We start from the raw sequence: 9,734 nt of genomic DNA, 5'->3' as shown, positions 1-9,734 counted from the left end.
CTATTATTTGAAGCTTGATTAACATTGTTATTACCAACAGACACTGCCCTTTGGGAATTGGGTGGCTTTGGGTACGCTTTACCTTCTCCATAATCTTTGAGGTCACGTTTTATTTTCTTAATTTTAGTAGTGTTCAATTTTGATAAATGTTCGTCGATGCTGACAAAAATCCGTTCGTATTCAAAGCGATACCTAGAGAAACTGGTATCGCTCTTTATTGAGGAATCTAGTTCCTCGATTTCGACCAATAATTCATCCACCATAACCTGGTAATGAATACAAAATAGTTCCAAAAGTTCCAGCCCATGTTTATCAAATAATAAAATCAAAGCTTTATGGAATCCTGAACCTTCCATAAGCCCCATAGGGAACTGCCATTGCCTAAGCCCCTTCGGTGTTACCTTTAGATTGATGCATTCACGGAAGTATGCTATTTCCAATTGTAGCTTCCGTACTTTACATAACTTCTCATCAAACACATTCAGTTTAGAAGCTAAATCCATGCTTACCTCTCGGTCAGCTTCATTAATGTTATTCGAATGCATGTCGTTGAAGGAAAAAGTTCTATGAACCCAAATGTTCAAGTTTTCAGTTCTTACTGAATTACCATCCCACTGACGGTTCTCTCCTTCAGTGTGTCCCGGGCTGGTTGCGTCAGCAATTACGCTTCTACGAACACTCATTCCCATTGGCAAGGCTGGTTCTTCACCCAAAGTAATCCCTCCAGTTCGGGTAACTAAATTACCGTTGGCTAGAACAGAAGCTGTATTAATAACTGCATTTGGACCCTGCAGGTCCTGTTGTGCATTAGTAGCCTCTTCGAATCTCCGTGACAAGTTGTCCACCTTTTGGGACAACAATTCTATCAGTGCTGTCAAATTTCCATCACCCCCATTGTGATTTGGGGTAGAAGTAGAACTAGGTGGTGAATCTGGGTCCATGTTGTAAACAAAGACAAACCAAGAAAAAATATATCGAACTTCACCAAAAAACAAGAACACATTAGTTTAAATGACTGTGTTATTCTAAGCGAAGATGTTTTATGTTTTAGGTTTTATGTTTCAATTTTTTGGCATATGCTTTTAAGGTATTAATTGGTTAATGAATGTTAATTATGGCCACACTATAAAGGTGGTTAATTGATACTGTTTAGAGTTTCTGAAGAAGTTAAGGCATTTGCTTTGACGAAAAGTGTATGATATTTTAACGCACTTAAAATAAATAGAACTGCGTGTGGAGAGTTGGGATTCGTGTTCTTGTTTTTTGGTGAAGTTCGATATATCTTTTCTTGGTTTGTCTTTGTTTACAACATGGACCCAGATTCACCACCTAGTTCTGCTTCTACCCCAAATCACAATGGGGGTGATGGAAATTTGACAGCACTGATAGAATTGTTGTCCCAAAAGGTGGACAACTTGTCACGGAGATTCAAAGAGGCTACTAACGCACGACAGGACCTGCAGGGTCCAAATGCAGTTATTAATACAGTTTCTGTTCCAGCCAACGGTAATTTAGTTACTCGAACTGGAGGGATTACTTTGGGTGAAGAACCAGCCTTGTCAATGGGAACGAGTGTTCGTAGAAGCGTAATTACTGATGCAACCAGCCCGGGACACACTGAAGGAGAGAACCGTCAGTGGGATGGTAATTCAGTAAGAACCGAAAACTTGAACATTTGGGTTCATAGAACTTTTTCCTTCAATGACGTGCATTTGAATAACATTACTGAAGCTGACCGAGAAGTAAGCATGGATTTAGCTTCTAAATTGAATGTGTTTGACGAGAAGTTATGTAAAGCACGGAAGCTACAATTGGAAATAGCATACTTCTGTGAATGCATCAATCTAAAGATAACACCGAAGGGGCTTAGGCAATGGCAGTTCCCTACGGGGCTTATGGAAGGTTCGGCATTCCATAAAGCTTTGATTTTATTATTTGATAAACATGGGCTGGAACTTTTGGAACTATTTTGTATTCACTACCAGGTTATGGTGGATGAACTATTGGTTGAAATTGAGGAACTAGATTCCTCAATAAAGAGCGATACCAGTTTCTCTAGGTATCGCTTTGAATACGAACGGATTTTTGCCAGCATCGACGAATATTTGTCAAAATTGAACACTACTAAATTAAGAAAATAAAACGTGACCTCAAAGATTATGGGGAAGGTAAAGCATACCCAAAGCCACCCAATTCTCAAAGGGCAGTGTCTGTTGTTAACAATAATGTTAATCAAGCTTCAAATAATAGGGTTAATAACCAAGAGGGGGAGACTGAGACATTTGCATCCTCTAGTATAAATGATATACATACTGGGACTAAACAACAGGATGGTCAAAGTACTATCCGTCGGAGCGAAAGACTGGTACACCATAATGATTCTGTTGCTCCGAATACCTCAGCACAGAACAAAGTTGGAGGGGACTTTAACGAAAGAAATTTTCGAGCTCGAGCCTCGAAGTCAGTGGCACAGAACAACAGAACAACGAAGAACAAAAAGAAAAAATGGTAGTAAATACGGCCACTGACTGCCCCTTGGATGACCAATTCTATTGTAATGTACTCTTTAATTCTAGCCAAGACTTTAAGGTTTTTAACTACACCGACATGTTTATCTGTCCAGAAACAATAGATTTGTTATCAAAAGGGTACACCTTTGTCCCTACTGTCCAGTTTGATGTGGCTAATACCTTAATTGACCTTAAGATTTTCACTAGGAAACTTAACCTATTGGCTTTAATGGGGGAAAATTTGAATAATAAGTCTGATTTTTATGTTTCCAGTGTATATAACCCTCCTTTACATCCTCTTTTAGCTTTTTTGAAAAGGTCAATGAAGTGGATTTAAGAAACTTGAAAAAAGTTAAAACAATATCTGGTCACATTAACAGTCACAAGCACAATATAAGTAAGGAAGAGAGGGATACCTTGAGTTTTTTAAGTCAGGCTCCAATTCGTATTATGAAACCGGATAAAGGTGGGGGCCTTGCTATAATGACTATTGACGACTATAATGCAAGAATGTTTAACATTCTGGATAGTGATACATATGTAAGAGCCTCTAGGAATGAAATGAATGGGGCTTATAGGAAGGTTATGGCTTTCATAGAAGAGTTGTACATTGAAGCGAGAATAGATAAAAGTTTGTATGTATATCTACAGCAACCAGCACCAAGGATCCCGGTTCTTTTTGGGATCCCTAAGGTGCACAAAAATGTAAACAACCCACCTATGAGACCTTTGGTGGATGGGAGAGATAGCATTACATATACCTGTGCCAAGGTATTAGATAAAATTTTACAGAAATACATTAAATGTGAAAGCCAAATTTCGAAAGATTCCTGGTCTTTTTTACAAGCTATAAATAATTTGGAGTTTTGTGCTGATGGCTTTTTTGTCACAGTGGATGTAAAGGACCTTTATTCATCCATCCCACATGGGGTTGGAATTGAATGGGTTTCACACATGTTAAGGATTTTGGATGCGCCTACTAGTGAAATTAAACTAGTTGAAGAACTGATAGACACAGTCCTTTCTTATAATTACGTAATGTTTAATAACGACATTTTCCACCAAAAAATTGGAGTGGCAATGGGCTCTCCATGCGGAGCAGGTCTGGCAAATTTAGTAATGGCGTACTGGGAAAGGTCGTTCGTGCTTAATAACCTAGATTTCAAAGAAAAAATACTGTTTTATACGCGTTTTTTAGATGATATATTTATTTTATTTCAAGGAACAGAAGCTGAACTAGAGTGTCTGTTGGAAATGTTTAATAATAGTACTAACTTCTTGAGTTTCACGTCTAGTTATAGTAAAGACAGAATAGCATATCTTGACGTTGATTTAAGGAAGGTTTACGATGACAAGATTTTTGTTTCTAAAATTTACCGGAAAGAGACTCATTCCAATATGTATTTACATTACACTAGCTGCCATCCTACATACCAGAAGAGATCTGTAGTTAAGGGGCAGCTAGTTAGGGCAGCTAGGATGATGACAAGAGATGAAGAGTTTGAAGAAGAGTGTACTTTAATGTCTAACTTCTTCATACAAAGAGGGGTACCCCTTGTATTTCATCCAGGAGATTATTAGGGAAGTCCAGCATAAAAGATTAATAGGTGACTATGTCCCAATTTTGAACAAGGCAAAATGTAGAGGCCCTGAGTTGAACAATAAAGAATTGACCAATACCAGTGGTTTTATATGCACTTTTAACATAAACTCCCACATTATAACAAACATTATTATGAAAAATTGGGAGTTTTTAATTAGTGATAAACACTTTAGAGACCTGTTCCCAGAGAGACCTAAAATTGTATATAGGCGTGGAAATAACTTGAAGGAAATCTTGGAAGCCAACTGCCGATTATATAATAATAAAGAGGGCATGTATAAATGTATGTGTAAGTTCTGTAAATATATTGACGAAGGTTGTAATTTTAAAATAGGTAGTACGAAATATAGGTCCAACAGGAGATTTAATTGCAGTAGCAAACAAGTAGTATACCTAGCTAAATGTATATGCTGTCCAGCTTTCTATATCGGTAAAACCGATAGAAAGCTTAGTGAAAGAATATATGAGCATATCTATAGCATCAACAGGAATAAAATGGAAAATGCACTAGCTAGGCATACAAGTGAGTTTACTGGACATGAATTTAAATTTAGGGTTATCGACCAATTAGTAAATGATAAAAGGGGAGGACCTGAGTCTTTGAAATTGGAAAGGAAGGAACTCCTATGGCAGCTTAGAACTAATGCCTGTCAATTTCCAGGCATTAATGAAATGAGCTCCATTATGTGTATCTTAAGGTTGAAAAACCTAGAAAGGTAATACTAGTGAGTGTCAGTAGGATGCGCGTTGAATAATCATGTTAAATAATACTAACATCATGAGTGATTAGTTGGGTAATAAAAATATAAATAATAAACATAAAATAAAATAATAAAATAAATAAATAAATAAATAAATAATAAAAACAAAAATGAAAAATAAAATGAAATGTCCATTTCATTCCATTTTAATTCATGTTATTTTATTTCATTCTATTCTTGTTATTTAGGCTGGACTTAATATAATATAATAGATTAACTGTATAAACTGCAATGTGTAGTATATTTGATTAAATAGTATCCATAAGTATACATGAGTACACATACACACGTTTGTGCTTTTTATATAAACATTTTTATACATATATTTATTAAATTATTAGCTAACATTGAATATTTATTAGTTATATGATTTTTACAAGTTTTAAATGGTGTATAAAATTGCATTAGTTTAAATGACTGTGTTATTCTAAGCGAAGATGTTTTATGTTTTAGGTTTTATGTTTCAATTTTTTGGCATACGCTTTTAAGGTGTTAATTGGTTAATGAATGTTAATTATGGCCACACTATAAAGGTGGTTAATTGATGCTGTTTGGAGTTTCTAAAGAAGTTAAGGCATTTGCTTTGACGAAAAGTGTATGATATTTTAACGCACATAAAATAAATAGAACTGCGTGTGGAGAGTTGGGATTCATGTTTTTGTTTTTTGGAGAAGTTCAATATATCTTTTCTTGGAACTACGAATCATTAGCAGACCGGAGTTCCGCTGTGGAGACCCCTAACTGGGAAAAGCCGAAAGACGCAACAACAACATTGTTTTATTGAATATTGTGTTAAAAGTAGTACTGCATTTATCTGCTTATTTAGTTGTTCACTGAGAATTGTGAGCTCTATCTGCGTCTGCAGTTAATGGGTTTATTCTTTTCCCCTTCAATCATATTTGGTGTAGAAGTCTTAGCCTAGAGGGTTTCTCTGTGCCTTAAAGTCTTAGCCCCTTATCTCTGAAATTATTTCTGCTGAATAGTTGCATACTTGAGCTGCTTGGTTAGCTCTTACATACTTACATCAACTTTATTACAAGCTGAGATAAGTACAAACTTGCAGTGTTATAAGATAGTACTGCATTTTATTTTCTGTATTATTGTTTCATTGAATATTGTGTGAAAAATAGTACTGAATTTATCTGCTTATTTATTTGTTCACTGAAAATTGTGAGCTCTCCCTGTGTCTGCAATTAGTGGGTATATTCTTCTCACTTCATTGATATTCAGTATAGAAGCCTAGAGGGTTTGTCTGTGCCTTAAAGTCTTAGTCTCTTATCTCTGAAATTATTTCTGCTGAATAGTTGCATAATTGAGCTGTTTGGTTAGCTGTTACATACCTAAATCAACTTTATTACAAGCTAAGTACAAACGTCCAGTGTTATAAGGTAGTATTGTATTTTTTTTCTGTTTTATTGTTTCATTGAATATAGTGTTAGAAATAGTAAGGCATTTATCTGCTTATTTATTTGTTCACTGAAAATTCTGAGCTCTCTCTGGGTTTGAAATTATTCGGTTTATTCTTTTCACTTCATTGATATTCGGTGTAGAAGTCTTAGCCTGGAAGATTTCTCTGTGCCTTAAAGTCTTAGACCATTATGTCTGAAATTATTTCTGCTGAATAGTTGCATACTTGAGCTCTTTGGTTAGATCTTACATACTTACATCAACTTTATTACAAGCTGAGATAAGTAAAAACTTGCAGTGTTATAATATAGTACCACGTTTTATTTTCTGTTTTATTGTTTCACTAAATATTGTGTTAAAAATAGTACTACATTTATCTGCTTGTTTATTTGTTCACTGAAAATTGTGAGCTCTCTCTGTCTCTGCAGTTAGTGGGTTTATTCTTCTCACTTTATTGATATTCGGTGTAGATGTCTTAGGCTAGAGAGTTTCTCTGTGCCTTAAAGTCTTAGACCATTATGTCTGAAATTATTTCTGCTGAATAGTTGCATACTTGAGCTGTCTGGTTAGCTTATACATACCTACATCAACTTTATTACAAGCTGAGATAAGTAAAAACTTGCAGTGTTATAAGATAGTACTGCGTTTTATTTTCTGTCTTATTGTTTCATTGAATATTGTCTTAAAATAGTACTGCATTTATCTGCTCATTTATTTGTTCACTAAAATTGTGAGCTCTCTATGTGTCTGCAGTTAGTGGGTTTATTCTTCTCACTTCATTGATATTCAGTGTAGAAGTCTTAGCCTAGAGGGATTCTCTGTGCCTTAAAGTCTTAGTCCCTTATCTCTGAAATCATTTCTGCTGAATAATTGCATACTTGAGCTGTTTGGTTAGCTCTTACATACTTACATCAACTTTATTAAAGCTGAGATAAGTACAAACTTGCAGTGTTATAAGATAGTACTGCATTTTATTTTCAATTTTATTATTTCATTGAATATTGTATTAAAATAGTACTGCATTTATCTCCTTATTTATTTGTTCACTGAAAATTGTTAGCTCTCTCTGTGTCTGCAGTTAGTGGGTTTATTCTTTTCACTTCATTGATATTTGGTGTAGAAGTCTTAGCCTAGGGGGTTTCTCTGTGCCTAAAAGTCTTAGTCCTTATCTCTGAAATTATTTCTGCTGAAGAGTTACCTACTTGAGCTGTTTGGTTAGCTCTTACATAACTACATCAACTTTATTACAAGTTGAGATAAGTACAGACATGAAGTGTTATAAGGCAGTACTGCATTTTATTTTCTGTTTCATTGTTTCATTGAATATTGTGTTAAAATAGTATTGCGTTTATCTGCTTATTTAGTTGTTCAGTGAAAATTGTGAACTCTCTGTGTGCCTGCAGTTAGTGGGTTTATTCTTCTCACTTCACTGATTTTCTGTGTAGTAGTCTTAGCCTAGAGGGTTTCTCTGTATCTTAAAGTCTTAGTCAATTATCTCTGAAATTATTTCTGATGAATAGTTGCATACTTGAGCTGTTTGGTTAGCTCATTCATACTTACATCAACTTTATTACATGATGAAATAACTACAAACTTGCAGTTTTATAAGATAGTACTGCATTTTATTTTCTGGTTTATTATGTCATTGAATATTGTGTTAAAATAGCACGGTATTTATCTGCTTATTTATTTGTTCATTGAAAATTGTGAGCCCTCTCTGAGTCTGCAGTTAGTGGGTTTATTCTTTTTACTTCATTGATATTCGGTGTAGAAGTCTTAGCCTAGAGGGTTTCTCTGTGCCTTAAATTCTTAGTCCTTATCTCTGAAATTATTTCTGCTGAATAGTTGCATACTTGAGCTGTGTAGTTAGGTCATACATACCTACATCAACTTTTATACAAACTAAGATAAGTACAAACTTGAAGTGTTATAAGATAGTACTGCATTTTATTTTCTGTTTTATTGTTTCATTGAATATTGTGTTAAAATAGTACTGCATTTATCTGCTTATGTATTTGTTCACTGAAAATTGTGAGCTCTCTCTGTGTCTGCAGTTAGTGGGTTTATTTTTCTCACTTCATTGATATTCGGTGTAGTTGTCTTAGCCTAGATGGTTTGTCTGGGCCTTTAAGTCTTAGTACCTTATCTCTGAAATTATTTCTGTTGAATAGCTGCATACTTGAGCTGTTTGGTTAAGTCTTACATGCCTACATCAACTTCATTAAAAGCTGAGATAAGTACAAACTTGCAGTGTTATAATACTGCATTTTATTTGTTTTATTATTTCATTGAATATTGCGTTAAAAAGAGTTCTGAATTTATCTGCTTATTTATTTGTTCACTAAAAATGTGAGCTCTTTGTATGTCTGCAGTTAGTGGGTTTATCCTTCTCACTTCATTGATAATCACTATAGAAGTCTTAGCCTAGAGGGTTTCTCTGGGCCTTAAAGTGTTAGTCCCTTATCTCTGAAATTATTTCTGCTGAATAGTTGCATACTTGAGGTGTTTGGTTAGCTCTTACATACTTACATCAACTTTATTACAAGCTAAGTAAAAATTTGCAATGTTATAATATAGTACTGCATTTTAATTTCTGTTTTTTTTCTATGAATATTGTGTTAAAATAGTACTGCATTTATCTGCTTATTTATTTGTTCACTGAAAATTGTGAGCTCTCTCTGCATCTGCAGTTAGTGGGTTTATTCTTCTCACTTCATTGATATTCGCTGTAGAATTCTCAGCCTAGAGGGTTTCTCTGTGTCTTAAAGTCTTAGTCCCGTATCTATGAAATTATTTATGCTGAATAATTGCATACTTGAGCTGTTTGGTTAGCTCTTACATACCTACATCAACTTTCTTACAAGCAGAGATAAGTACAAACTATCAGAGTTATAAGATAGCACAGCCTTTTTTTCTGTTTTATTGTTTCATTGAATATTGTGTTAAAATAGAACTACATTTATCTACTTATTTATTTGTTCACTGAAAATTGTAAGGTCTCTCTATGTCGGCAGTTAGTGGGTTTATTCTTTTCACTTCATTGATATTTTGTGTAGATGTCCTGGCCTAGAGGGTTTCTCTGTGCCTTAAAGTCGTAGTCCATTTTGTCTGAAATTATTTGCTAATTTTGTTGTTGAGTTTGGTTAATACTACTCATTTATATATTTAAATTTATTGTTTATTTGTTATTTTGTTTATTTTTCTTGATTATTAATTTGTTACTAATTGTCATAAATTTATTCTGGTATTGGTTATTTTCTCATTGTTTTTGTTATCTTAGCTAGGGTTTTTGTTTAAAGTCTTACTTTAAATTTTTTTTGAATAGTATCTGATTTTGTGTTTATTTTCACAACTTATTACAATGGAAATACAACTGCAGTTTTAAATATTATGTTTAGTTTTGTTTTATTTTTCTTGAATATTGTATTTTTGTTTAATCTTACTAATTTTCTT

The sequence above is a fragment of the Protopterus annectens genome, chromosome 1.part1 (genome assembly GCF_019279795.1).
Source record: "Protopterus annectens isolate FY-2018-M chromosome 1.part1, PAN1.0, whole genome shotgun sequence".
Lineage (NCBI taxonomy): Eukaryota > Metazoa > Chordata > Ceratodontiformes > Protopteridae > Protopterus > Protopterus annectens.
This window is presented reverse-complemented; position numbering follows the sequence as displayed.